At 37.5% G+C, this 5,109-nt stretch overlaps 1 pseudogene; it reads left to right on the top strand.

The window, feature by feature from the left end:
- Positions 1-216: 216 nt before the first annotated feature.
- On the top strand, positions 217-780 carry LOC149145749 (UDP-glucuronic acid decarboxylase 4 pseudogene; annotated as a pseudogene).
- Positions 781-5,109: the final 4,329 nt, after the last annotated feature.

Here is a 5,109-nt window from a genome sequence, read left to right as displayed (position 1 = left end):
GGAGAGGCAGATCGGATCAGTTTTGATCAGATCGATTTTTTGGATGTATTGGAAAATGACGAATTTGCTCATCATAGCAGAATTGATCTTGCTGAGTTGTCAGATATTGCCGGATCTGAATTAGTGAGTAGATCACGAGAGCAGCAGATCGGACTTGCCCGGTGGTGGCTCATTGAAGACTGATTCATCAGAGGATCAGAAATTTATTAGTCCAATATGAATAGCAGTGATGAGTACTCTCTTAAGCAAGAAAAGACGTGGTCTATTATCAAGCCAGTAGATTATTTGCTCAGGGAGAAACGGTTGATGTTAATTTTGATAGGAATCGCCATCGCATCGACTTTCTTTATCCTTCAGCGTGGTCTTTTGGCTTCTAATGTTAATGAAAATGGAAGGTTTGTGCCCAACAAACCTCATCGGGTTGTTTATGAGACGCTTGTTTCTCGGTGTGCTCAGTATCATTCGAGTTCGATGGTGAATTCGGGGGCTAAAGTGCTCCTAGGTTTGAAGAGAAAGTCCCTGCGAGTTTTCGTGACGGGTGGAGTTGGCTTTGTTGGCAATCATTTACTTGACAGGCTCATGGCAAGAGGCGATAGTGTTATTGTTGTCGACAATTTCTTCACAGGCAGGAAGAAGAATGCGGAGGTGCGGATTGCTCAAATTTTCAATACATACGGTTCGCGAATGTGTCATGATGATGGTCACGTTGCAAGTAATTTTGTTGCTCAGTCTTTGCGCAAGGAGCCTTTGACAGTCTATGGAAATGGGGAACAGACATGAAGCTTCCAGTTCGTTTTTGGTCTGGTTGAAGGCCTTATGCGACTTATGGAGAGCGAACATGTTGGTCCTTTCAATCTTAGGAATCCTGGGGAATACAATGTCAGAACTAGAACAGATTGAAGAAGGAAAGGATGACTCTAACAGTGATTAGCACATTCCATTGCTAATGGGAGAAAAGAGTAAGGAAGATGAAGAGCAGGAGCAGAAACAAGAAGAGAAGAAAGAAGAACAGGAAAAAGGTGATAAAGCAAGCCCATTTAGAGCTGAAAAATTTGAGGTAAGTCCCCTGCCAAGGAGATCTGGTAGGAAGACTCAATTACCATTAAAATTGAGAGACTATGCTTTAATGTCAAAGTTCTTAAACATTGTAGAACCTGCAAATTATGAGGAAGCAAGTAAATTTGATGCATGGAGGGCTGCAATGTATGAGGAAATAGAATCAATAAATAAAAACCATACTTGGGATTTGGTTGAATTGCCTGAAGGTAAAACCCCCATAGGATGCAAATGGTTGTATAAACCAAAAACAAATGCAGATGGGAGTATAGAGAAACTTAAAGCTAGACTAGTAGCAAAGGGTTACTCACAACAAGACGGAATAGATTTCGATGACACCTTTGCTCATGTAGCCAAATTAAACCCCATTAGAATGCTAATTTTCTTAGCAACAAAACACAAATGGTAGCTACACCAGCTAGATGATAAGTTTGCATGTCTGAATGGTGACTTGAAGGAAAAAAATTATTTAGTACAGCCTGAAGGTTTTGTGAAAAAGGGGCAGGAACATCTTGTGTGTAAATTGAAAAAGGTACTTTATGATTTAAAACAGGCACCCAGGTCGTGGTATGAGAAAACTGACTCATTTTTTGTACAACATGGCTTTCATAGGAGCTTGAATGATCCAAATCTGCATACCAAGTTTAATAAACAGAGGCAAATTAGTTTGATTTCTTTGTATGTAGACGATATGATTGCAACAGGGAATGCTAACAATCTGATCAAAGAAATCAAATGTCACAAGTGTATGAGATGGAAGACTCTGGACAAACCTTTCTTACTCAAGGGAAGTATGCCAGAAGCTTGCTGGAAAGGTTTAGAATGGTTATTCTAGCAGGTTTTTCAGATTTAGACTGGACAAGTAACTTGGATGATTGCAGGTCCATCAAAGGTTACGCATTAAGCATATGATCTGGGGTCATAGCATGGAGCAGAAAGAAGCAGAGCACTGTAGCTTTGTCTTCGTGTGAAGCTGAGTATTAAGCATTGTGTGCAGCAACGTGTGAAGCGATCTAGTTGAGAAGGCTTCTCAATGATGCAGGAAAAGAACAGAAGAATTCCACTTCCATCAAAAACGACAACCAGAGCACCATTAAATTGGCATACAATCCAGTGTTTCACAAAAACACCAAACATATAGACACTCAGTTCCATTTTGTCAGAGAGAAGGTATAGTCAAAAGAAATTACTATTGAATATTGTAAAACTTGTGACAATATGGCTGATATTTTTACAAAGCCTCTTGCACATGTGAAGTTTGAATTGTTTAGAAGGATGCTAGGAGTCCAGGACAACCCTTTCTCCATTAAGGGAGGGAGTTGAAAATAATTATATTATTTTGTATTAATGGAGAAAATGGTTACATAGTTGTAACGTATCTCCCCAGTTTAGGATTAGTTCCTAGAGTTTAGGGGTTTGGTTGCAACTTCCTAATTCCTAGTGTTCTACTTATGTTGAGTCCATATAATACTAGTGATTACCCCATTACTATTGTAGTTGTACCCCTTATTAATATTATTGTGCCCCTATTGTCCCCATATTGTTATTATTGTGCCCCATAGAATCCCTCTATTGTTATTTTTGTGGCTTTATATTATTATTGTTAGGTCGGCTAGCTTATATTGTGACTCCTTAGACTCCTATATATAGAAATGAGGTTTTGTCATTTGAATCATCCAAGAATTGTACATTTATGTAATGTAAAGGAGGTTGCCCCCTTGAAGAGGATGAATTTTAAGGCATTGATCTATATTTTCTATCTTTTTCTTGAGCTGGTTTCATAACATTTGGTATTAAAGCTTTGGATTCTAGGGTTTCGCTACTCCAAACAGGTCATCATGGCATTTTCACTATAACTTTTTTTTCTGCGACGTTTCAGAAGCGAAAAAAAAACCCATTTGAGATGAAATCGCACTGAACCTTGGGTCTGAATTTCAGAGCTTTTCGCGCTATATTTTCAGAGATATGATCTGAGGAAGTTGGTCTTTTTGCAGACTCCTGAATTACATTCCAAACAGGTGACCTGGGGAAAATCATCATAACTTTCTCTCTGAGCATCGGATTGAAATTTTGTAAGAAGGTACAGAAAGAGGACGGGCTTTAGTTTCTTGTATATAGTTTTCAGAGCCAAAGGTCGAAACAGGGACACGTGGCACGTCGTACAAGTTCGCTCTACTGAATTAGTCTATAATCAGGTCACTGTGGGAGATTTGGCATAACTCTTCATTGGAGAATCCAGTTGGGCTCAGACTAGTGGCATTAGAAAGAGGACACAAAATGCTACCACAGGTTGCAATTTCAGAATTGGATGATCCAAAACTATAGAGATACATCAGAGGTAATATCGAGCTCCTACAAAGTGAAAAAATGTGTAGATTTTTTAAATTTTTACTTAAGCTTGGTTTAAAAAATTATTTTGAAGGAATTCAAAAGGCATAGTAGAGCATTAGTATCGGTAACTGATGCCCCGAGGAAAGAAAATGCAAACACCTAGTAAACAATCTAAAAGCTCTAGCATGACTCATGAAGAAGAGAAATAAATGCTACATGATATATCAAAATTACAAGACCAAGTGCAACAAATTTCACTCTCACAAAAGCTAACAGAAGCTAAGATAAATGGCGTGGAATCTAAGATAAAAAGCGTGGAAGCCAAGATTGACGATTTGAAGATAGATTTGAAGGCAGATTTGAAAAATTTTCTACAAGAAATACTTACTAATGGTGAAAAGGGAGTAAAGGAAACTCATTATGCGAACAAAGGAAATGTTAATCATGATTTCATAAACTCTAATGTTGGATCGAAGACGCACCATATTCCAAAAATCGATATGAGGAAGTTTGATGGAAAGGATCCCGCAACATGGATATTACAGATGGAGCAATTTTTCGATCTCAATAATGTGCAAAACACACAAAAGGTACGTATTGCAACTTTATATTTGGAACCAAATCAGTTTGTATGGTATCAATGGCTTTGCTCTTGTAAACAATTTATCACTTGAAAATTTCTATGGAAGAACTGATAGCACATTATGAGGATACAAATAACAACACTTTTTTTAGCCAATTGATAAGTCTCAAACAAAAGGGTTCAATAATGGAGCACATTGAGGAGTTCCAAAAATTGAACATAAGGGTAAAAAATATTCCAGAGGAGCATAGGATTGATGTGTTCATAGGGTCTTTAAAGGATAATATCCAACATGATGTTCACCTCTGGGAACTTGATTCATTAGAGAAGGCATTCAGGTTAGCAAGAAAAATGGAAAGCAAAATTATGGCAACCAGGAAGCATACCACTCACAACTATAAAGACGGAAGTGTCGTTGTTGCTAGTCTTCCATAACCTATAAGGTTGACACCACAACAATTGGAAGAAAAAAGAGCAAAGGGCTTTGTTACAGTTGTGATAAAAAATACACTAAAGGTCATAAGTGTGTTGAAAAGAAATTATTCTACATAAATTGTGAAGAAGAAGAAGAAAAAGAGAAAAAAATTCAAAAGAAGAGGATATACTCCAGAAAAAAGCCTAGATGAAAAACAAATGAATCCGACCATGTCTTGTAATGCATTGGCGGGAATTACCACTCCTCAAACCATCAAAATAGAAGGACAAATCAAGAAGAAAAAGGTAATAGTGTTGATTGATTCAGGAAGTACCCACAATTTTATTCATTGTAAGGTAGCAAAAAAATTGAATTGCTTCTTATATCCAGCACCAGAGTGTCAAGTGATGGTTGCAAATGGAGGAACAATAAATTGTTCTGGAAAGTGCCATAATATCAAGCTATCCATGTGAGAATATGTATTGACTAGCCCAATGCTTTCCATTCCAATGGGAGGTGTTGATGTTGTATTAGGAGTCCAATGGCTACAATCCTTGGGTACAACAGCTTTTAATTTTCAAGAACTTTTTCATGAAATTTTCTGTGGAAGGAAAGGAAGTTGAATTAAGGGGTATTGCAGGGAAACCGGGAAAGATAATCAGCTCTAACTGTATGACAAAGCTTCTTAAAAAGGAACAAAAAGGTGTAATTGCACAATTATGTT

Source organism: Pinus tabuliformis, chromosome X (assembly GCF_031772625.1).
Source record: "Pinus tabuliformis cultivar Carrire ecotype Pingquan chromosome X, CPIR1, whole genome shotgun sequence".
Taxonomy (NCBI): domain Eukaryota; kingdom Viridiplantae; phylum Streptophyta; class Pinopsida; order Pinales; family Pinaceae; genus Pinus; species Pinus tabuliformis.
The sequence above is the reverse complement of the archived record's forward strand: the minus strand, read 5'-3'. Positions and strand labels throughout refer to the sequence as shown.